The 23,697-nt window shown below is 48.6% G+C and overlaps 1 protein-coding gene across 1 annotated transcript in view; it reads right to left on the minus strand.

Annotated features, from left to right (window-relative positions):
- PGAP1 (post-GPI attachment to proteins inositol deacylase 1) overlaps window positions 1–23,697 on the minus strand; it is an 868,977-nt gene that overhangs the window by 225,023 nt on the left and 620,257 nt on the right. The window lies entirely within an intron of this gene.

Consider the following 23,697-nt stretch of genomic DNA (forward strand, 5'->3'; position numbering starts at 1 on the left):
GCCCCAAGCAGGGAAGTCCATCACGGTGGTGATTGTTCTCCCCTGCGTTTTGGCTGGAAGGGGGTTGTGTTGGACTTGGCCCTTCTGGCAGGTTCACCCCTGAACTTTTTGCCTAGTGATTTCTGGTCTTTGCGCACTTTGACACTGTGGCGCAGTGTAAAGTGCGTCCTCTCCCTGAGTGCGTGTGTGAGATTGGCCTGCTCTCCCATAGGAATGCATGGGGAATGTCTGTGTCCCTGGTAGTTCCTGATGCGTGAGGCGTGCATGGTCAAGCTTGGTATGTGCGAACTCGTGAGAGTGAATGCTGCGCAATGGTATGTGCGGCGTGTATGTGTCTTGTGCGGAAGCGCCACTTCTAGACATGACTGTGTATGTGCTGTGAAGGTGCTGGCGTGTGATTGGCTGGAGCTGGCTGGGATGCCAGGCTCCAGGAAGTCTGTGTGGGTCTGCCCCGGTGGTGAATGGAGAGATTAGCATGCTGATGTGAGGGAGGGGCTGCGCCTGTGTCCTGAATGAGGCTGGGTTTCCCCCACACAATGCTGGCTCCGCCCCCTGTGGTGCGACTGATGACCCTAGCCTGCCTGATGAATGAAAGGGGTGCTTGAGCCATCAACAGTGCTCTCAGACAAGCTGCGACTGGTTCTGCCCCCACCCTGCACCTACAGACAAAAGAGAAAGGTGTATAAAAGAGGGGCTGTGACCCCAGGAAAATGTTCTTGTTTCTGACTTGGATCTACCAGGGGCATGCTGCTGCTTGGGCCCAGGGGAAGGCTTGCCCCCCCTGGGCCCTGCCCAGCCCCTGACTTGCTGATGGACCCCTGAAGGACTTTTGTTGCTCTCTGTGCCTGCCTAGCACCTGGGAGCGCTTTGGATTTCCCCTGTAGCGCTTGGGAGCACTGTATGCCTTTTCCTAGCGCTGGGAGGCTTTGTTTGCCCCTCAAGCGCTGGGAGCGCTGTCATTGTCCTTCCGCGGCTGCCCACGCCGCATTTTGCCGATTTTCGGCGCGGGTGCCACCCCGCTTATTTGCCCTTTCTGAAACCTCTAGCGAGTGCCCACCTCGCTGTGCAATTTAATTAAAGCCGGTGCCCACCCGGCATTGCCCCGTGTAATCACCGCCGCAGCCGCGGGCAAAACAGGAAGTCAGGCGGCGTCGCGCCTGACTGTAGGCGGGACTTCCGGGTTGCTGAAGGAAGTCCCGCCCGCCGCCGTCCTCTGATTGGCCAGGACGCCCGGCCGGAGAAGAGGAGCCCGGAGCCTTGAGGGCTCCACCTGCCAAGTCCCGGTCCCGAGATGGGGGACCAGGTGAAGATGCCCCCCTCTTGCCGCCGGATGTTGCGTGGTGGGGCTCCCAGGAGTGAGGGGAGCCCCGGAGGCAGAGTCCCGCGCTGGCCCCGGAGGAGGGACGCCCGGTGAGTACATCCAGCTGGGAGGGGAGAAGTGAAGTAAAGGCCCCCTGCCGGTTCCTCCCCCAGAGCAGCCCCGCTTGGCAGAGGGCTGCTCCGACGGAAGTCCCAGAGTTTAGAGGGGCTCGGTCCTCTCTGCAAAACATTTGGGGCACTCTAATTATTTGCAGAGCCCAACGGCTCCAACCATAGGCATGGTCGTTATTTCAGGAGCCAGGTGGCTCCAGATGTTGCCTGAGCCCGCAAGGTTACACGGAGGGGGCAAGTCTATTTCAAGGAGCCCGTGTGCCCCCCAGTAGCAGTGGACATTTGTAACCCTAGCCTAAGAGAGGCTCCAACGAGTGGGAGCATTTCCTCAGAGCCACGAGGGCTCCAGGTGGCATTTCTCTGTTTGGCGAGCCACAGAGGCTCAAGGGGGCACAGTAGTTTTACGAGCCCTGAGAGGCTCAGGAGAGCCAGTCATTTGGGTAGAGCCCCGAGAGGCTCAGGGGGACATTTTATTTGTTCAGGGCCTGGAAGGCTCCAACGTTGTCCTCACCAGTTGCCCAGCACTTTGTGGGCAACTGCCACGTTTAGGACCCTGACTTTGGACACAGGGCGTCCTAGCCCTAGAGAGGCCAGTTGGCCTAGGGACTGCCACAGGTGGTGGCTGTGATTTTTGCTCTATTGTGTTGTCCTGCACCGCTGAATGTGTTGTTGATGCATCATGTGCCTTGCTCCTTACACCTCTGAACGTGTGTTGATGCGTCATGTGTTCCCTACACCGCTGAATGTGTTGTTGATACATCATGTGTTTCGTCCCCAGGTCTATACCCCTAAATGTATGGTGATATTTAGTTGGTTGTTCTTGCTAGTACAGGTGGTGCTAGTGAGGTCCTGGTTCCCTGCGTGACCTGTTCCTAAGGTGGTTAGGATTGCGTAGGGAGTACTTACCTGATTACCAGTAGTTACTTGTTTTGTGCTACAGTGATTGTCTGTTATGTTCTAAGTGATATTCCAAGGGCTTGATACTGAGCTCGCCCCCTGACCAGAGTCCCAGGACCAGTGGACTCTATTGTGCCTGCCCTGACAAATTGCTGGGACTTGTCTGATCTCTCTTGGGCCCCTGGGGCCTCGCTGAAACGTGCCTCGCTCATTCCCCTCGGCAGCTCGTGCACGGCAGCCCGTCCAAGCCTCGAGCCGCGCCGCTCTACCCTGAGCCGCGCCGCTTCGCTGGGTCGCCTGCATCCTGCCTTCCCCTCCTCTTCTGAGCCGCACACATTGGTCGCCCCAGAGAAACGCTTGTACCTTGCCGGTGGCCCGCTCAAGCCTCGAGCCGCACCACTCTCCCCTGAGTCGTGCCGCTTCGCTGGGCCGCCCGCTCAAGTTTACTAAGAAGGTCACTCGCATTATCCTTGCAACCAGGTCGGGAGGTACTGTCCGTCTATGTTTAAGTTCTAGGCCTACAAGTATTGTGTTCTAAAAGTGCTGATTCCTGACAGTGGTCCAGGTGGCCCTGTCTTGTAAATGTCCCTTGTAAATTCTGCCCGTCCCTCTGGCACAATGTAAAGTGTGTGTTTTATCTAATGTATGTTTATTGGAATACAAAGGCTATTTTTATATATACCCTTGTGTGGAGTTTCCTTTGTGGTGGGCCTTGGGTGTTGTTGCTGGGGTGCGTGCGCAAATACTTAACTCATATCGCCTCCAAGTTTAGCCTTGCTGCTCGCGCCACGTTACCTAGAGGGCGAGTAGGGGTTATCTTGGCGTGTAACTCCCTTGCTCTGACTTGGGAGTGGTGGTCTCTGACTGACTTTGGCGAAAGCCCTGGCCAGCCAGGGATCCCATTTCCAACAGGCTGTGACTGGCACAGCCCTCCTGACCTGTTCAGGGAGGACTTCTGGGACTGGGGCTGTGGCTATCACTGCCCCACTAACCTTACCATGGAGGTTTACCATTTTAAAATGGGTTTCTTGCTCTACCTCAGCCCAGGCTGAGGTCTCTAAATCATTCCCCAGTAGGCAATCTACAGGCAAGTTTGGTGACACTGCCACTCTTTTGTGACCAGTGACACCTCCCCAGCTGAGATTTACCACTGCTATGGGATGATCTCTCTGCACTCCATCAATGTTCACTACCTGGTATGTGGCACCAGGCATAAGTTGCCTTGAGGGGACTAGGCTCTCAGCCACCATGGTGATGCTAGCCCCTGTGTCTCTGTAGGCCTCAACTTTTGAACCATTGATGAGTAGCTCCTGTCTGTACCTGCCTAAAGTGTTGGGACAGGCTGTGAAGTTGGCAAACCCCATGCCAGTCTCACAGACAAGAGTATCTGAGTCAGGGGACCTGGTTAGGCCAGAGTCCCCAGGCACTCCCAAAGAAAATGCACCCAGATTCTTGAGGGCACTCCCACCACCTGGGGGATTACTACTAGTAGTAACAGGAGGCTGGAAAGCTTTATTTGGGGGTATGTTCTCCTTATTGTTGTTGGCCTTGGGACAACTGTTGTCAGTTTTGTAATGGCCCACCTGTTTGCAGGTGTGACAATAAGGTTTCTTTTGGGTTTTGGGAGAAGTTGGGGACCCACCCTTTTCAGAGGAATTTTGGGGCCCTGTGGTTTGATCAGAAGATTTATTCCCACCCTTCTCTTGAGGCTTGGTTGATTCCTTCTTTTGGTCACCACCCTGGTTCTTTGGCCTGACCCTGGTTCTGACCCATTTGTCTGCCCTCTTACCCAATTCTTGTGGAGAGGTCAGATCAGAGTCTACCAGGTGTTGGTGTAATAACTGGTTCTGACAATTACTTAAGATTTGCTCTCTCATAATTAGATTATACAATCCTTTAAAATCAGTAACCTTACTTCCCAGTAGCCAGCCTTCAAAAGCCTTAGTGGCACAATCAACAAAGTCAGACCAGTCCTGAGACTGAGTTTTCTGGGTATCCCTGAACAGCAACCTGTACTACTCAGTGGTTAGGCCGAACCCATCAATCAGTGTGTTCTTCAGGACCTGGTAATCGTTAGCGTCCTCAGCTCTAGTAGTGAGGAGCTTATCTCTACCTTTACCTTCAAAGGAGAGCCACAAGATAGCTGCTCACTGACTTTGGGGGACGCACTGTACAGTGCAGGCCCTCTCCAAAGCAGTAATCCATTTGTGGATATCATCCCCTTGCTTAAAGGGGGGCACTATCTTACTCAGGTGTCTAGTGTCTAAACTCCTGTCTTTTTCTCTTGGGAGAATGCTGCCACCAGTGGGGTTTTTCCCACTCAATTCTTGCTCTCTTGCAAAGGCGAGTCTTTCTTTGGCCAGGGCCAGTTCTTCCCTTTCGATCCGCAGATTGACTTCCCGTTCCTTCGCTTCGTACACTCTCCTCTGAGGGGATGTCATCCCTCTTCGAGAAGAGCCTCGAGAGCCATTGGTTCGAGCGGATCTGTTAGAGCCTCTCGACAGAGACCTAACTCGTCCGTTCCCAATGTTAAGCTGGCCTGGGAGGGGCCCCAGGGGTCTCCTGTTACCATTCTCGTGCCGGCTTAAGTTGTCCCTAGTTAGTTGGCTAACTACGACTGGACCTTTGTCTGCCTCGTCCCCAGATGTCTCTGGATCCTCGTCCTCCTCTTCACCTTCTGCGGAGAGATGGATAAGGTCAGGGTCACCTCGGGTTCCCTCGAGGGGGGGCATATTCCCTTCTGGATGAGAAGGGTCCGTGTTACCGGCCCTCCTACCATCATAAGTCTCCAAGAGACCAATCAGAAACGGAATGGTAGGGTTTGCACCCTGTTTTAGCTTCCGAGATGTACAGATCTGTCGCATCTCTTGGAAGCTAAGTGCAGCATATCTGGACATGACCTGTGGAGGGTCGACTGACACAAGGGGAGACTCAGAGTTTCCTCCTTTGTCTGACATGCTGCTTCTAGTGTGGTGTAAGTGATGCACCTACCTACACTATATGTATACCTACTGATCCCTTGCTAAGAGTTGTAGCCAAGGTGTGCTAAGCCTTGAGGAGCTACAACAGCTGGTTCAGTAGAACTCAGAGTATTCTAAGCTAAGTTATATGTACCTGGAGTACTTATGCGATCTTTCACAAGATATTCTTAGGATACGCGTGGTAAAACAACAGCAAGCTCAAATCCCAACCGCTGCTCACCAATGTGAGAAGTTGGCCCGATATGCAGTGCTCACTATTCTAGCGATCACTATGCATCGGTCCAAACGACCCTTTTGGTGATTGGTTGTAAGTCAACCTTAGACCAGCTATCCTAGTAGCGTGGATACGAGCAGTCTTCGGGCTAAACTCTAGAGGGCGTGTTAAGCCAGCTGTTATACCATCACATACCCCTTGAACACCGAGTGAAAGGACACCACACAAGTGTTATGAAAATAAACAGTGTATTTATTAGAATCACAACAGCCCTGTACTCTTTATGAGGACAGGGTACTAAGCACAGAACAAAACTCTTAGGAAAATACTTCAAGTGCACAATCAATACAAGTGCCCGAGGGCACGGAAAGTTTAGTGGTCTCGGGCGGACCCGATTAGGCAAGTTGGAAGCAATAGGGACTCGGGACCCTTAAGTAAGAAGGCTATGCGGGCACCGAAATGCCGAAGTTACCTAGCCCCAAGGGCTGCGGCTGCACAAGTCTTTACAGGCGTCGGGAGTCTTCGCTGACGAGCCAGGAGCCGGAAGGAAGGAGTTGCTGGCCGGCGACCAGTGGGAATAGTTCGTAGAGATCCAAGCCTGGATCAGAGACGGATGATACCTGAAAGCAGAGGGGACCAAGTTCGTACTACTAGCCAGTAGTCAGAGGGTACCCGGAAGGCACCGGATGATCGTCACCTCGACTAGGTGAGTGGGCGATGCTAGGCTCTGCAGTCTCACGGACCAGGAGGCGTTGTCGGCGACCGGGATGGAGGTGCGAGCTGTCCCACGAAGATTGATGCTGTCGGCGTCGCTGGGCCCAGGATTGGGGCAACAAGCCTTGGCAGATTTCAGGGCCACGTGGTGGGCCTAAAATGGGGTCTTGAGTGGACCAGGAGGGTCCGGGGTGCTCCTCTCGCAGAAGGGAGCAAAGGCCAGTCTGGAGCAACCAGACCAGCAGCAATGGTTGTCGGGTGTCGTCAAGGAGGTCACAAGCCAGCGGCTAGTGATCAGACAACGTGCTGAACAGCAAAGAGCAGAAGGGCCCCACGCAGATCGTGGAGATGCTGGGAGGCTGAACTTCGATGCTGGAGCTGCTCAGGGTCGGGGCTTCTCGGACCCCAGAGCACTCACCAGAGGATCCCTCGGCGGTCGTGCTGGTTTAAGAAATCGTGCAGGTTTTGAGGATGGCCGGTCCCTCGAGGTCTCGTCGCACCCACAGATCTCAGCTGAGCTGATGACGTGGGTAGAGGTCAGAGGTGCCAGGGAAGCCGGTTCTCGTCGAGCTGGGCAGTCGGATTCCTGAGGAAGGACTTGCAGCAAACCGCAGAGTTCTTAGATGGTGCCTGCGGATGCAGGGTGACTACTCCTTAGCCACAAGGGAGAAATCTTGAGAAGAGTCTCGAAGTCCTTTCGTAGAACGTATTCTTGATTCAAAGATGATCTAATTTGGAAGGGTCCCCGCTCCTGCCTTTATCCTACAGAAAGGGGTGGGGACGTGACTAGGTCCTGCCCTAGGGGTGGGACCAGGAAGGGGGGTAGTTACACCCCTCTCCCATCCCGGGCTTTCCCCAGGTCAAGGGCTGGCGCCCCTGGAACTGGTTCTAGCCGGCAGATGCGTAGTGAGCACCGGGGTGCCACTCCGCAGTCACCTTCTTGTAAAGCCCTGCCTACCCAGGATACACAAAACCCTGTCTGGGATGGTGCTAGCACCGCCCCTGACAGGAAACCCTTTGTCCAAGCTCTCCTCGCTGGAAGGACTCCCAGCAGCAGGAGGTCAGACTCGTGTCTGTGGTGGCAGCATCCATTTTGTGGAGCTGAGGCTTCGTTTAACTTTAACCGGGGTTCACAGTTACATACATGTCGTGTCCCTCTAGAAGGGCGGAATGCTAACCCCGTCGCCAGCATTGGTGAGGGGTCAGTATCCCGATTCGTATGACACCTTACTCGACATGTCTTGATAACGCGGTACCGAAGTTAGCGATATGGTACGCGTTATCATGGAACAGCCATTGGGTCTTGGTTCCGCAAGCTGCAACCGGGCTCGGCTCGTGCCAGAGCCCAATTCACACGATTCCACGCACTCTGCCTTCAGGATTGTCAAGGCCTGCCATAGGAGTGACTGATAGGAATTCGGGTGTCCATTTTAGGGTTCGATATAGGTATACTATATCTAAAGCAAAGGGCGAGTACGCCACCTTGCCCCAGCTGTCGTGAAGCCAGTTGTGTCAGATTTAGATGGCCATCCAGGGGTGGCATAATACATGCTGCAGCCCCTGGTAGGCCCTTGGTACACCTATGCCCTGAGTTACAGGGTCTGATAAGGTGGCCCAGTACCAATTGGAAATGTACCTAAGGTACATGGAATCCATTTTAGAGAGAGAGCAGTAGGCCTGGGGTCCTGATTGGCAGGGCCCCAGGTCAACTAAGTCGGAATACCAGCAAAACACCAGGCAAAAAGTCGGGGGTAACCATAGTCAGGTATCTACCTTCCTACACTCCCCATGTAACATTTAAGTTCAAGCCTTTTTTACAGTATTGCTGGAAACCCTTTCTAATGGACCAATGTGATTACGGCTGACACTCTTGGATGAGGAGTTAAGTTTTACACCACTAGTATTAGTAGCTTGGGATGATTATAATTGAACATACGTAGCTCTTGTTACAGAAGAGGTTGTGGACCATCAAAATCACCACTGCCAGACTCATCCATCCTAGATGTCCTTAGAAGCACCAACATGAGTTCCTACATCACAGAACTATACTGGCTACCCATCCAGAAACTATACCAATTCAAGTTGCTTTCCACCGCCTATAAAGCCCTCTACAACACCAGACCTGCATACCTCAATGACAGACTTCAACTCTACCATCCAACCAGACAGCTAAGTTCAGCCTCACTTGCCATCGTACTTGCCCCAAGCATCAGCAAATGCAAGTCAGGAGGGCGTTCCTTCTCCTACATTGCCGCCAAGACCTGGAATAAACTGCCTCAACACATCAGGATCGCCCTTATACTACTCAACTTCTGCAAGAAGCTGAAGATCTGGCTGTTCAACTAAGAGCTGCCCAACCTACATTCCTGCTCTAGCGCCTGGGTACCCTCACTGGGGATGATCAGCTCTGTAGAAATAGACCTAAAATGAAATAACCAGGTCGTGGGCATCTGCCCGGTCACCTTAGCCCCCTGCTGGCAAGGAGGGGCTACTGCAGCAGGCTGCCAAGGAGACCAAAGGTCAGTATGGGATGGGCACGTGTTTGCGTTTTACTTTTAGTGTTTAGCAGAATCCAACTAGTGACGATCCACTCTGGATAGCCATTAAGGGTCTAATACTATTTGTGTGGAGCAGGCCAATGAATTTAAATGTGGGCATTGTATGCATACGACCCTGAGGGGAATTATTGCTCTCTAAGGGCAAGCAGCATGTATAGGTGAGCAGATTTTATTGAACATATAACAGAGAATACAAGTACTGCAGGTTACTAGTACTTGAAATGAACTACACAGCTTGCCAAAGTTCTGTCTGACAATAAATCAGGAAACTTGTAAAAAATCACATGAAGTGTGCATGTTCCTATATTTTTGTGGCCTTCCGCATTCACCAACTCATTGTAAATCCATAGCTAAAGTTCAGTGACAGTCTGCTTTATTAGTTGCTTTGATCTTAATGGATCTGTTATTTAGTGTCTTCTTTTCCCCTATACTGTGTCTGGTAGGCATACAATTATGCTCAGAAAGAAAGCCCTCTGCACTCGACAATAAAGACAACAAGCATGTGAGATAGGCACAGACTGGCTATACTTCAGTAGGTAAAGAATGTGTTTGGAGCCATGACGTTTATTATGCATTTTGGGAGAAGCTGATGTAGTAATGGAACCGGATAAAAAATATATCTATGCTGCATAATTGGTTGACAAACATCTATGCCTTCTAAAGCACAGGGATCAAAACCCTTTAAAAAACCAAATGCAATACCTGTGAAGTGAAGTTTCATGTATGTAGAATGCATTTTGACAAACAGTTTTAGAAAGGGGGTTTCTGGTTGGCCAGGGTATGCACCTAAGCCAGGAAGAACCCACCACTCTAGTCAGGGCAAATCAGTTCCACACCAAAGATAACTCGTGTTCACCCGCTGGTTGCTTGGCGCAGACCAGTCAGGCTTATCATTAGAGGCAATGTGTAAAGCGTTTGCACAACACACTCAAACACTATAACACAATGAATTCACCACAAAAGAGACTCCACACAGGGGTATATCAAAATATGTTTTCTATAATAAATAGATCACAAGACCAAAACAACATGAATCATAGGTACTTTGCATGTTATGCATGAATCATAAATACTTGCCACATTATGCATGATTGATAAATACTTTGCACATTGTGCAAAAGTATCACAATGAATGTGCTACAGGAACCCATATATGCTCTTCCCACTATGCCTATTGCCAAATAGTACTCGCTGTCCTGATCAAAGCAAGATAACAATTATGAATATCACATCAGTAGTACAAGTAATGCAGGAATAAAGAACAATCACAGAAATCACTGTATGTAAATACAGGTAGGTAAAACGTCCTCCTCTCTATTAGAGGTTTCACTGGAGCCCTGTTAGGGCGAATGCCATGGTCCCAGTCTGGCATCAGCCACAGAACACTCTCTATGCGGCCACTTTAGAATGAGGGGACCCCAAAGAGGCACCTGTTCCACATCTGTAACGATCCCAAAATATAGTGTATCTGGAGCCCTCCGGGGCAAATCGGACTGCTATTCCCTAGTGCAGGGCGACTTCAAAGGAATCCTTAGAAGTGTGCAACAATCCCCTTCAGCCCAGCCCTTGCTCCAAAAGATCAGTAGGGGGTAAATCAGCACTTTGAGTGAGGTTAGGTCTCAATCTATTCAGATGTAAGGGTGTCTCGCCTCTCCCTATCCCAGTCCAGATAGGACATCAGTATGCAGATGTATCCCGTCACACCCAGCCCTTTGTGTGTGTTGGCGGTCTAGAAAGTAAGCACAAAGTGTAGCTGTCTCCCTAGTCCACACGCATATTTTAGGAAGGCTGTATGCACAAAAAGTCATAAGCACAGAGAAATGCCCACTTTCGAAAAGTGGCATTTCTAAAATAGTAATGTAAAATCCAACTACACCAGTATGTAAGATTTATCACCACTAATATAAACATACCAAACATGGCAACACTACTCCTTTCTCATCAAGAATTACCACTTAAAAGTATTTGAGGGGAATTCCCAATGCTTGCCTATGAAAGGAATAGGCCTCAAAGCAGTGAAAAGGGAAATAGGCTGTTTGTCACCACCAGGACATGCCACACATAAAGGCACATGTCCTACATTTACTTACACAGCACCATGCCCATAGGGCTACCTAGGGCCTAACTTAGGGGTGACCTATGTGTAATAAAAGGGGAGTTTAAGGCCTGCAAGTAGTTTCAAATTCCAAGTCAAAGTGGCAGTAAACGGCGGACACAGGCCTACAGGGGCAGACCTGAGACATGTTTGAAAGACTACGTCGTGGGTAGCACAAGCAGTGCTTCAAGCTCACTAGTAGCATCTAATTTACAGCCCCCGGGTATATGGTATACCACTTTACAAGGGACTTACAAGTAAATCAAATATGCCAAACAGGTGTAAAGCAATCATACCATGTTTAGAGGAGAGAGCACAATGCACTTTAGCACTGATTAGCAGTGGTAAAGTGCCCAGAGTTCTAAAGCCAACAAAAAGGTCAGAAAGATAGGCAGAGGAAGGCAAAAGGCTTGGGGATAAACCAGCTGAAAGGGTCAGGTCCAGCACTTAGGTAAGCTCAAAACTAAGCAATATGGAAACAGCAGAAAAGTAGAAAGCAACATGTGCTTCTGCCCTTACAAATGCTGACCTCATGGAGGCATCTGTCTGAAAGTAAGGAAAATGGTGCTACAGCAGCTGCATTTACAGAAATGGTGAAGAAACATCTACTTGCCAAATTTATCTGAGCATCTCCAATGACTACAGCATGCACTCTCAGGACCTTTTTGGTTGATGCAAAAAAGAAAAATGAATCCTAATGTCTACAACAACTACTGGTGGCTGGGTGTCTCTGGTGGCTCCCTGACTACAAAATTTGTATAAACGTTTTTGAGGTTGCCCTCTGGTGTCAAAGGTAGTTTTAATAATTTATAGTTGGAAAGGGAATAATACTCTTGGGAACGTGTGTCCTTAAGGGAATACTTTATCATACGTGCAGTTCAACAATTGAGGGCAAGGCCACTTTTCGCAATACAAATACACTCCCACACCAACAAACCAGTAGACAGCTAGACCAAAAACATATAAAAAATAAAGCAATTTATGGCCTGCTAGAACCTTAATGTGATGGCGTTTTGGATGTGAGCAGTGCACTGCAGTAATTGGAAGTTTGGTTCGAGAATCTTACACCAAGTGAGACATACCATTCGTATAAATATTGACGAGTTCCCCATTAGAGTGCGCATTCGGCACAGGTAAACTTTTGATTGAGATCTTCGCCGTGCGTATTAAAAACTTTCTGCGTGTCAGCACATCATATCTTTGTATAATGTTTGGCGGGATTATGACGGACTGCATCTATATAAGTTAAGAAAATCTTGCCGCATCTTTCTGCACTCTTCATGAAAATACCAACTTATGGAGGGATATTGATAGCAACCAGACCCTGAAAATGAGAATGTTTATAAAAGCGGTATGAGAATTATACCCAGTTTAATCTTGATTATTGAAGACAGGACTTTTAATAGGACAGCCTGCGCTGTCCCCCATAAAGTGTCTTTCTGCCATTCCGTTATGACCACAAATAAAACTATTGATAATTCAACTAAAATTAATTTATCCAATCCTTTTGCAATAGACGGTCAACTGATGAAGGCAGTAGTGCCGAAACGCGCGTAGTTCTTATTCTGCCGCTTGCCATCGTCAAGTTATCATCTCCTGCATACCAGAACGAACACTATTTATCACCACTCTATGGTTTAATTGGAAAGTATTGGGATAAAATTGTCTTTGTATAGAACTGGTTTTGTGTGTATAGAAATATTTCTTGATCAAAGTATGTGAAAAAACATTTATTGAATAGAATGAGCCAATCAAGCAATATAAAAAATAGAAAGAAAATAAATTGAAAATATATTTTTCTAAAAACATTACGGGCTCTTTATATTTTTATGGGTACAATTTACTATGGTTATTGTGTTGGTGCACCTAGATTATAGCCTTATAGCCCGCCGTAGTGGGCTATACCGGCTATTAAAGGCCCGCTGAATCGTTAAAGGCTGAGCCGAAGGCGAGGGACTTTAACGAGACAGCTGGACTTTAATTGCCGGTATAGCCCTGCTACGAAGGGCTATAAGGCGATTAGAACATTTTGCCACTAGAGGGCAGAATGTTCTAACAAATTAAACAAAGGGTTCTCGAAGCTCGAGGGGATATAAATCCCCTCGAGCTTCGAGAAGCCTTTGTAGAACATTGGAATGTTGCTCTGCGGGCCTTTACCGGCCCGTAGAAGCAGGGAGCACTCCATTGTCTGCAATGGAGCTCCCAACATTCCAATGTTCTAATATATGTTATTGGAAAACAGAAACTTGCTGTTGATCTTTTTACACAAAGAACCATACATTGAATAATCAAAGAAAGGGGAAATGGTCATAACAAAGAAACCCAAGAAAAAATTGCTCACAAATGCCAACACCTTCATATGTAAAGTATGTTAATTTCAAAGAATCTAGGCAAACCAGAGGGACTTAACCAGATATTACTTTTACCCTTCCTAGTCAATCATCTTAGCACTGTGCGGTGGTCCTAAACTCTGTGGCTATAAATGCTTATTGATTTTTAACATATGTTTTTCAAACTTAATAAGTCATGTCTACTGGCTTTCTCCTAACTGTTCATAAAAAACAGATCAGACATATGGCACCTGATGTAATTTTTGTCAATTAACCAATCAGGTTCATAGCTTTTATTAGTGGTTTGACATCATTACCAACTAAGGCCTAGTGCATTGTGCTTAAGCTTTCCAACAAAGCAACAATCAGGCATAGCATCACAAAATTACAAATATGTTATAACAGTACACAACCCCTCCTAAGAGAGATTGACATGGATAGTCAAACTGCAAATCTTCTACCAAAAGAGGGGGTGCCCAACACAATCTTCCTTGCTTACTACAGTAATCTATGAGATTTATTCTAACACAAAAGCAGTCTACAGGCTTTAATACATTGTAATAACATTCCACTCTTGAATTCCTATTGCATTTAACACATGCTTTTATCACAATATGTATTAGCCCTTCTCTCTTTGTCATAACTTTACAGAAAAAAAACAGATCAGGCCTACAGCGTTCATCATTGGCTTGCCACTCTAACCAACTCAGTCCTGCTGTATTGAGCATAAGTAGGCTATCCTGTTTTTTATTTAAACTTATAATAACTGATAAAACCCCACCGAAAGGGAAATAGCCCTCACCATTGCAAATATATAAACACTGATAAACGCCTGCACAACCAAAAACTGAATGCCATTCAAAGAAAGGAAAATGAGAGTGAAAGAGTAATTTTTATTTATTCCAGAAGGGGCCAAATCAATGTAACTTTCTTATGCAAGGTAGCAGCAAGAAATACTGGGCAACCATTATTCTGCTTGAATTTTGTTGTTTAGGGAGGTCACTAAAATATTGTTCTTCTTCCTTTTGCTTTTTTCAGTTTTGTGGTCTTTGGTCTAATGATGCAGGGTTCATAAGCTTTAAGTCATATTCGATTCTATATAAAAAGTAGCGAATCAGTAAATATCAAAATCATATTTGAAAGTTTGGCTACATTTGATTCATTCACTTATAGGTAAAATTGCTGGTTTCATAAGAATCTTTCCCAATATGTACTTTCACATTTACCCACAGACAGAGACTGGGTGAAATCCTTTTATACATCAGCCCCCTTTTCTAGCGAGTCCTTATTGATAGTAGGTGAACGGCTTTAAACATTCAATGCAAGATCTAGTGACAGGTATATGTGAAAAAAGTGCTGTCACCAAGCATCTGGGATAGTGGTGAAAACATGACACCAGACTTTTGTAACACATGAAACACTGTGTCACTTGGAATGCTGCTACAAAAAGTTCTTACCAAGTTCAAGAAAGATTGGAATGATATTGTTTGTATTTGCAATGAGTCAGCTGCATGTATGAAAAAGTTGTGTGATTACCTGTCAAAGTCGAAACCTGAGCTGAAGTACTTCCCTGTAAGAGATCCTTGCCACTTGCTAGATGGTATGCTGAATACATCTTTACAATCTTCAGAGTTAATGAAGAATGCTATTGACTTTGTAGACCTTTCTGGTAAACTATTTCGTTATGGCGGGAACTACAATGCAAATGTTTCTCATTTTGTGCTTTGTGTTGCATCAAAGAAAGAGTCATCCCAACAGTGTCATTTAGCAGGTGGTTCTCAGTCATAGAGGTTGTGAATGCTATATTATCCATGAGGCGACTGTTTACAGAATTTTTGCTTAGTGATAATGTCAAAGGCAAGAAATGTGAGGATCTTCCGATCTTCCGTCGCATATTGTTTGCGATGTGAAAAAAAGTACACTCTACTGCATTCTCCGATTTTGACAGGAAAATAGGTCTGCTTTAGTGGACATAATAAAAAAACTAGAGTCTGAACACACCCTTGTCTACCAAGAGTTCAGCTTAATTGGTGTAGATTTGCAACATCTTCTTGAGAGTAGGCTGGGTGACACTTTTAGTTACTCTGGCACTGCAACTTGTTCCATGTTAGAAAGCTCGCCACTCGGTAAGGAGATAAATGTTGAGGAGCAAATCAAGAAACTGTATTTTACAATGTATGAGAAATGTCCCTTCACCAACCATGGCATTTGAAGTCAATGAAGCCTTTCTGTGGTACTCTGCACAAGTTCTAGATCCCTTCATTAAAGGGGAATTGGATTAAAAAAAAACTGCTTCATTTTTGACTGCGTCAATAACTCTGAGCTTAAAGAAAAACAAGGGAACCCAATAGTTAAATAAGGACCCTGGATGCAAACTTTTATATTGGAAACAATAGTCCTTAACCCCTTCGATGCTCATGACGAGCTCAGCTCGTCATGAGGTACACCTCTCGTGTGCTCATGACGAGCTGAGCTTGTCAGGACCACACCCGTTTTTATTGCTGTCCAGCACAGCAGAGGAATATCTGCATCATCCATGTGGTTAAAACATATAAATGGAAATACTGGTATATATAGACCACAATTAGTACTATATTATAAGGTGTCCAGCCGGACACACAGTTTAATAAGTCAAAATAATGTTTTCAACAAAAATGACGAACAACCAACAATAGAGTGGGACGCAGTCCTGCATCCAGTACAAGGAACAAAAGACATACATATGAAACATAAGAAATCTCAGGCAAAGAAGAATGAATGCTTGTAGTTAATCAGAATGCATAACAAGCTATCCATAGCAGTGCTCACACTAATGTAACATATGGTTTGAATGTGTGAATCTGTTGCATAGGTCGACGACGTTTCGATCCCTTTTAAAAAGGTATTGGGATCATCATCAGGACGGTGATGTTACATGCCTGAATTAGAGAGCTGCCTTGCTGCAAGATTAGGTTTTCCAAGGTACAGCTCCGTTATGGGTATGTACCGGTAGTTTGTATCAAGAACACTAGCCTCACAGTGGAGCCTGTATCGGTGGAAAGTAGAGCGTTGGGAAGCTCAGCAGGGAATTTAATCCGTAGCTTTGCAGTTACGATAATACGATCCGATTTCAACGGACGACGGTGGTCGGATCTGGGGTTCTCGTTGCGCGGTGGCAGTTCCACTGTCGTCCTTTGAAATCGATTCGTATTATTGTATCAATATTCCTATTGGGTGCTGGAGTAGCAAGTGCAGCAAAATCAAAGGGCAGGCACGTAAAGATGCACTGTGTTTGGTTAATATGCTCAGCAACAGCAACATGTTTGAGGTCTTGGAGCTCCAATAGAGGCATCTGCCAAAGAAAGGTGAACACAGAGTGTGTGGGGAACTCTGTTATACCTACAGGGAGGTGGTGTGGTGTACATACAGGGTATACCATGATATACCTGCCGTAGTGTAGTGGTGAACTTGTAGGTGAGTACTGAGGTTCACCTTTCCTCCTGCTTTGAGCACAGCAATGTATTTTTGCAGTGCAGTCTAAATAAAAAAGTTACTTACCTTCGGTAACGATATATCTGTAAGCGACATATATTAGTATATTCCATACCTAGAATAACCCCCAGGCATCAGCCTGGATCCAGAGAACTTTTTCCTCAGCAGTACCCCTGCGTGTCGGTAGATGGCGTCGTCGACTCCGCGTCCGTTGTCGGAGTCGTAGTTGCCGGGATGCTATCGTGGTGCCTACGTAGATGCCACCCCTGAGCGCTGACATCAGTTCTTTACACGACATTTCACGCCAGAAGCGCAGAGCCATGCATGACACTGACCACTGGTACCAAAAACTAGGGCCCTGAAAGGGAGTCCCTCACTCTAGAAGTCAGTTGGAGGATGGGTGAGGTGGTAAGGAATCTATAACTAATATATGTCTCTTACAGATATATTGTTACGGAAGGTAAGTAACCTGTTCATCTGAAAGAGACTATTAGTTATAGGTTCCTTACCTTAGAAAAGATACCCTAGCAATACCAACCCAGGAGATGGGTCTGCGAACCAAGTTCACACCAGAAAGTCCTGGAGAACTGAGCGGCCAAAGAAGCTGACTCTCTGGACTTGAGTATCCAGGCAATAATGTCTAGTAAACGTGTACAGAGATGCCCACTTGGCTGCCTGGCAGATGTAACTGAGACCGCGTCCCAAAGAAGTAGTGGCGGCCGTCGCCCTGGTGGAATGGGGGCGCAATCCTACTGGACGCTCCTTCTTCGCCAAGGAATAGCAGGAATAGCAAAGAACGACCCACCGAGAGATGGTCCGATTTTGCATGGTCCGACCTCTCTTTGTGCCCACATAGCCAACAAACAGTTGATCGTCCACCCAGAATTGCTTTGTACGATCCAAATAAAAGGATAGTGCACGTTTTGGATCCAGACAGTGGAATCTTTATTACTCTTTAGAAGGATGTGGGGACGGGAAGAAGGTGGGCAAAGTGAAGGTCTGTCCAATGTGGAAAGAAGTAACCACATTGGGGAGAAAAGAAGGCTGAGTTCTGAGGACAAATTTGTCCAGATGAACAGCAAGGAAAGGAGGCTTAGAAGATAGAGCCTGAAGCTCACTCACCCTGTGAGCAGAGGTGATGGCAATCAGAAAGGCAGTTTTTAGAGTTAAAAGTCTGAGAGGACAATTATGTAATGGCTCGAAGAGAGCACACATCAGGTAATTCAGATCCAGATTCAAGTCCCACTGGGGCATTACGAAAGGAATAGGAGGAAAGAGATGAGTAATGCCCTTTAGAAACCTATTTACAATAGGAGACTTGAAAAAAGAAGGTTGTTCTGGAAGGCGAAGGAAGGCCGAAACGGCTGAAAGATAGCCTTTAAGGGTAACAGTGGGACGCAAATGCGTGCAAAGGATACACCGTATATCATCAGGGAGGCCTCCATATTCCCCCCTTCTTCCGCTGGTCGGATGGCCCAAACGTGAACACTACTATACAAACAATACGCTACGTACATGGACAGACTGTGGTATCACTGAAGCGGAGTCGCTATTTGGCCATCTCAGGCCCTTCCAGCAACTGATAGAGGACCATGATCTCCCTGCCGGTCAGTTTCTACTCCACCATCAACTCCTCGCAAACTATCGCCAATACCATGACCTCACGACAGGCGAACCAGCCACGCACCCACTCGTACACACAATCTTACACATGGGAGTGGAGCGACACTTGGTCACCTGGATCTATAAAGCCATTAGGGAACTCGGGAACAAACCACTAGAAACCCTACGGGCCACCTGGGAAGAAGAATTTGTCCAGTCTCTACAGGAGAAAGAATTGGAAAGGGCTCTTGAATACCCTAAGAAGGTGTCTCAAAACGCACAATTCAAAAACATACAGTTTTATATCCTACATAGAGCGTACTTGACACCAAAGCATCTCCAACGCTTTTACCCCTACACCAAATTCATATGCCCCAGGTGCCAATTACGGGCGGCGGACTTCCAACACATATTTTGGAGCTGTCCCACATTGCAATCGTACTGACAAAACATTCATAAGACACTCGAGGACCTCACGGGCTTACATTTCTGAATACGTGGGAGGCCTGTGCGTTGGGAATCATCAGAGGAGGAAACAACACAAAGTGCCCCTTAGATTTGTCTCACTGGCCATTTTACTAGCAAAACGGAACATAGCCATGCACTGGCGGTCCCCTACAGGCCCTTCGATTGCTGCATGAGTGGGGGGCGGTACACAAGTGGGAGGGCTGCCGGAGGAAGAAACAAAACGAGAAGGGGACACGCAAACACCCTATATCACTGGACTGTGCTATCCTATTGAATCAGTTCAAACAATCACTAACCCATGACGACCCGGAGAGAGTCCCACACACACCACAAGACACGCAGTTGCAGGCCACGAACACTGATGCCAGACCTCCCGCAATACACAGTTAAAGTCACTAGGTATTAGGGCCGGGCTCCACGCCTTAAGTGTAAGCTGGACCCCCGGAAATGGACCGACCGCAGGTTTTCTCACTTCGCCCCTGGTAACTTGTGGAACAACCGTTTACCGAGTCACAAGCCTCCATAAGTCTTCATCCGACACATGTACCCAGAATCCCATGAACAGACCCCCCCCCCCAGTTTTCTTCCCCCCAGTTAAATTTAGCAATTCTCCATAGAAAGATTTCCATAGTGGCAAAACATAACTATTCACCACACGAATAACAAAACATTATGATAGCAATATGAATAACTGTTCCGAAGAAGTGTGATTCGATGCAAAATGTCACTGTAAATGTAAAATGTCAATAAAAATATGGTTGAATAAAAAGATAGCCTTTAAGGGTGCCCAGAGCAGATCCCCGCTGGGCCAAAGAAAGAAGGAAGGAAGAATGACTTGGGCCCGGTCCGCCTGATATTATTCAGTAATCTGGGCAGCAGTGTTATAGGCGGAAAGGCATATAGAAGACCGCAACTCCACTTGCGATGAAAAGAGCCGGCGAGCGAGTGCTGCCTTGGAAATTCCAACGCGCAGAACTACTGACATTGCGTGTTCTGTTAGGTGGTAAACAAAACTAACCAAGGCTCTCCCCACCGCTGAAAGAGACCTTGAACCACCTCGGAGTGAAGACACCATTCGTTATCCACCATGCACTGATGGCTGAGTTTGTCCGCCCTGGCGTTCAGGGAACCTGCCAAGTATTGAACTACCAGGGACATGTCCTGATATTCCAGCCATGTCCAGAGGCGAAGGGGCTCTTGACATAGGGTCCACGACCCCACCCCTCCCTGTTTGCTGCAGTACCACATGGAGATGGTGTTGTCCGTGAACACTTGCACAACTCTTCCCTTGACAGAAAGAAGGAATGCGTTCGGTGTAAGACGAATCGCCAGAAGCTGTGAACTCTGGCTGGGGAAGGGAGAGGGATCTGCCATCGTCCCAATCCTGGTTTGACAGCCATCACTGCAGTTGGTGTGCAGTTCCCTCCGAGATCTGGACGCAATCGGAAAGATTCCCCTGATGCTGCCCCCACTGGAACTTCAGGTACCACTGGAGAGCCCGCATGTGCAACCTGGCATGATCCACCAGTAGTTCATCGATGTGGCCCAGTAGCCTCAGGGTCATTCTCACCGAAACCTGGGATAAAGGCTGAAACATCGGATTCATAGCCCGAATATCCCGGACTCGCTGCTCTGGAGGATAAGCCCGAAACTGCACTGTATCCTGAACCTCTCCGATGAAAAGGAGCTTCCGAGAGGGAATCAGGTGCGACTTTGGCACGTTGATTGTGAACCCTAGCGAATGCAGGAGGTCTGCCATAGTCTGGAGGTGGGAGACAACAGCCTGGGGCTAGCCCACCTTCAACAGCCAGTCGTCAAGATAGGGGAAGACTGGAACCCCTGATCTGCACAGATGAGCTGCGACCACCGCCATCACTTTCATGAACACCTGAGGGGCACTGGTAAGGCCAAAGGGGAGCACGGTAAACTAAAAATGCTCGTGGCCTACCGTGAACCATAGGTAACACAGGTGGGCAGGCAGGATGGGGATGTTAAGTCCTTCAAGTCCAACGCTACCATCCAGTCTCCAGGTACCAGGACAGAAAGAACCTGAGCCAATGTCAAAATTTTGAACTTCTCCTTCCAGAGGATGTGGTTGACATTCCGGACATCCAAGATAGGATGCAGGCCTTTGTCCTTCTTGGGCACCAGAAAGTAGTGGGAATAACAACCACAACCTACTTCTGGGGCAGGAACTCGCCCGATAGCTCAATGGCAAAGAGAGCTGTAATTTCCTGACAGAGAAGGTCCAAGTGATCCTATGACATGCGATGGAATTGTGGTGGCATGGATGGGGGAGGGGGGATAGTCTCAAAGGGAAGGGAGTAGCCCCTTCGGACTATATGCAAAACCCACCTATTCGACATGATGGTGTACCTGTGGGGGAGGTGATGGCGGATCCTGCCGCCCACTGGCAATTGGTGGCCCGTGGACTGGCCCACCCGCTGGACCTCAGACCCACGGCTCCGAGTCCCACATCCCCGGCCGCGCAGAGGCTAGGCAGTTTGCGCCGGATTGTTGCTCTGAGACAAACGTGGCGGGGCACTCCTTCATTAGCCACGAAAGGCAGACAGCACGGACAAGATGTAGTCGCAAGGCCCAAGGATCTGGCTGTAGCCCTAGAATCCTTGAAGCGCTCATGCGCGTTGTCTGCCTTGCACCAAAAAAGAGGCGGCCATCAAAGGGCATGTCCAAAAATGTGCAAAAAAATGATGGATTTAGGCCCAGATCTCTGTACTGGGGTGAATGTATGACATTGTTCTACATTCTGTCCATCAACTGTGGTTTTTGCATTTGTCACCCAGAGTGGGATGGGTATGCTCAGACGTGAGTCCCATGCTCTCCACACCACTGGAGTCAAGCTATCCTGGCTGAAGACGGCTGATAGCCAGAAACCGGTCCTAGGATGCTTGATTCTGGTCCAGGAAAGACAATGCTTGGCAGTTCGGGCTGGACTGTTCCCATGAGGCACAGGGTCAAGGCTGATTTGCATATGGCCATGTCTGAACTGGGGTGGTGTGGAGTGCAAAAAAACGATGGATTTAGGCCCAGATCTCTGTACTGGGGTGAATGTATGACATTGTTCTACATTCTGTCCATCAACTGTGGTTTTTGCAAAAGTGTTGATTGGACATCGCCCGAAAAGCCAGTGGACATCAGCCAGGCGTAGTCTCAGGGCAACCGACGTTGAAATAGTCCTGCCTAGGGAGTCGACGGTGTCCAGCCCAAAGCGAACAGCAAACTTTGTTGTATCTCTCCCTTCGGCAACCGCATGGGAGAGTACGGCCCGGGCCTCCTCCGGGCACTGTGGCAGCACCTGCTTAACCGAATCCCATACGGAGTTGGTGTAACGGCCTAAGAGGCATGCAGTGTTCACCGACCGCAATCCTAACCTGGCGGAAGAAAACATCTTCTTCCTAAGGTGGTCCAGCTTCTTGGATTCCCTATCTGGGGGAGCAGTAGGGAAGGAGCCTTTGGAAGTAGAGGCTTCGACTACCAAGTTCCCTGGGGTAGGGTGTTTGGAGAATAAAATGGGGTTGCCCGGAGTCGAATTGTGGTGTCGGGCAATCATCCTATCCACAAGAGCCCCTTTGCTGGGCTTGGACCAGGTGCCCAGAAGGATGTTCGTGAGGGCCTTGTTGAATGGCAGTAGGGGCTCCAAATAGGCTGCTGCTGGTTGAAGCATCTTAGTCAGGCGGTTAATCCTGGCTGCCACTGTAGGAAGCTCAAGGCCCAAGGCCTCAGCCGCCCTATGCAACACCACAGCGTCGGAGGCTCCCTCCTCCGTAGCCACGGTAGGGGGAGAAAGCATACTGAAGGTCTGGGGAGGTTTCCAGACCACTGGCATCACCCAAATCCTCTCTCCAGTCCGGTTCATCAAGCTGGTCTGCAAGAAGGTCGACAGTCCCCTCCCAGGCCCGCTCGCCTGGCTGCCACTCAAGGTGATAGGAAACGCCAGGATAGAAAATTGGCACAAAATTGCCGGTCGGCGTTGGTCGACGCCGGTCAGGCTCCGTATCTAAGTCGAGGAGGGAGCCGGGTCGACGTCGAATGGGGACGCAACCGGCGTCGGAGGTGGTGGCGGTGTCATCAATGGATTAGACGCCGGAGGTGGTGTCGTCAGGTCAACCGGCGCCGATCCGGATCCAGGCCTGGATCCTTGTGGGTCCTTTGGCGCCGGGGCCTGAGCTACCGGCAGCAAAGGCCTAGAACCCCCAGCCGAGTCTGCGGGGCACGCCGGCAGAGTCGGGCTGCCCAAAGATGGAGTGGAGGGCTTCATAGAACGTACTAAGTTGGGAAGGGGTCGCTCCAGCACCCAGAAAGGGAGGGAAGCTCGGAGCCGACAAAGCAGGCTCAGCAGACGGAGCTGAAGGACGACAACCGTCCTCATCCTGCGTCTTGTCAGCCGACGGACCGGGAGAAGGCGAAGAGTGACAGTGCTTCTTCTTGTGCTTCGACTTACCTGAAGACAAAGACGAGAAGTGGTGGTGATGGCTCCGCGACCGGTCCGCGACCTCCTTCTTGACCAGGACCTTGAGCGGCGCGGAGCCAACTACCGGACGTCCAGAAGCTTTCGCAACCGCTCCCGCAAAGACTTCAGGGCCATGGTAAGACAGTTGGAGCACGACCTCGGGTTGTGGTTGCGCTCCAGACCCAAGAGACACACCAGATGTGGGTCCGTCACCGACATCAGCTTGTGACAGGAGCCACAAGGCTTGAAGCCGGTCCACCGGTGTGACATCCCTGCATGCACCAGGAGTCAAACGGCTCGAAAAGAAGTAGAAAAAAAGCAGAAAACCAGTTAGTCAAAGTGTGACTAGGGTACAGCTCTCCCCGGATCTGCGCTGGCTGGTGCGGAAAAAGAAAGAACTGACGTCAGAGCGCAGGGGCAGTGTCTAAGTAGGCACCGCAACATCGACGACGGACGAGGAGTCGA

Source organism: Lissotriton vulgaris, chromosome 2_1 (genome assembly GCF_964263255.1).
Source record: "Lissotriton vulgaris chromosome 2_1, aLisVul1.2, whole genome shotgun sequence".
Lineage (NCBI taxonomy): Eukaryota > Metazoa > Chordata > Amphibia > Caudata > Salamandridae > Lissotriton > Lissotriton vulgaris.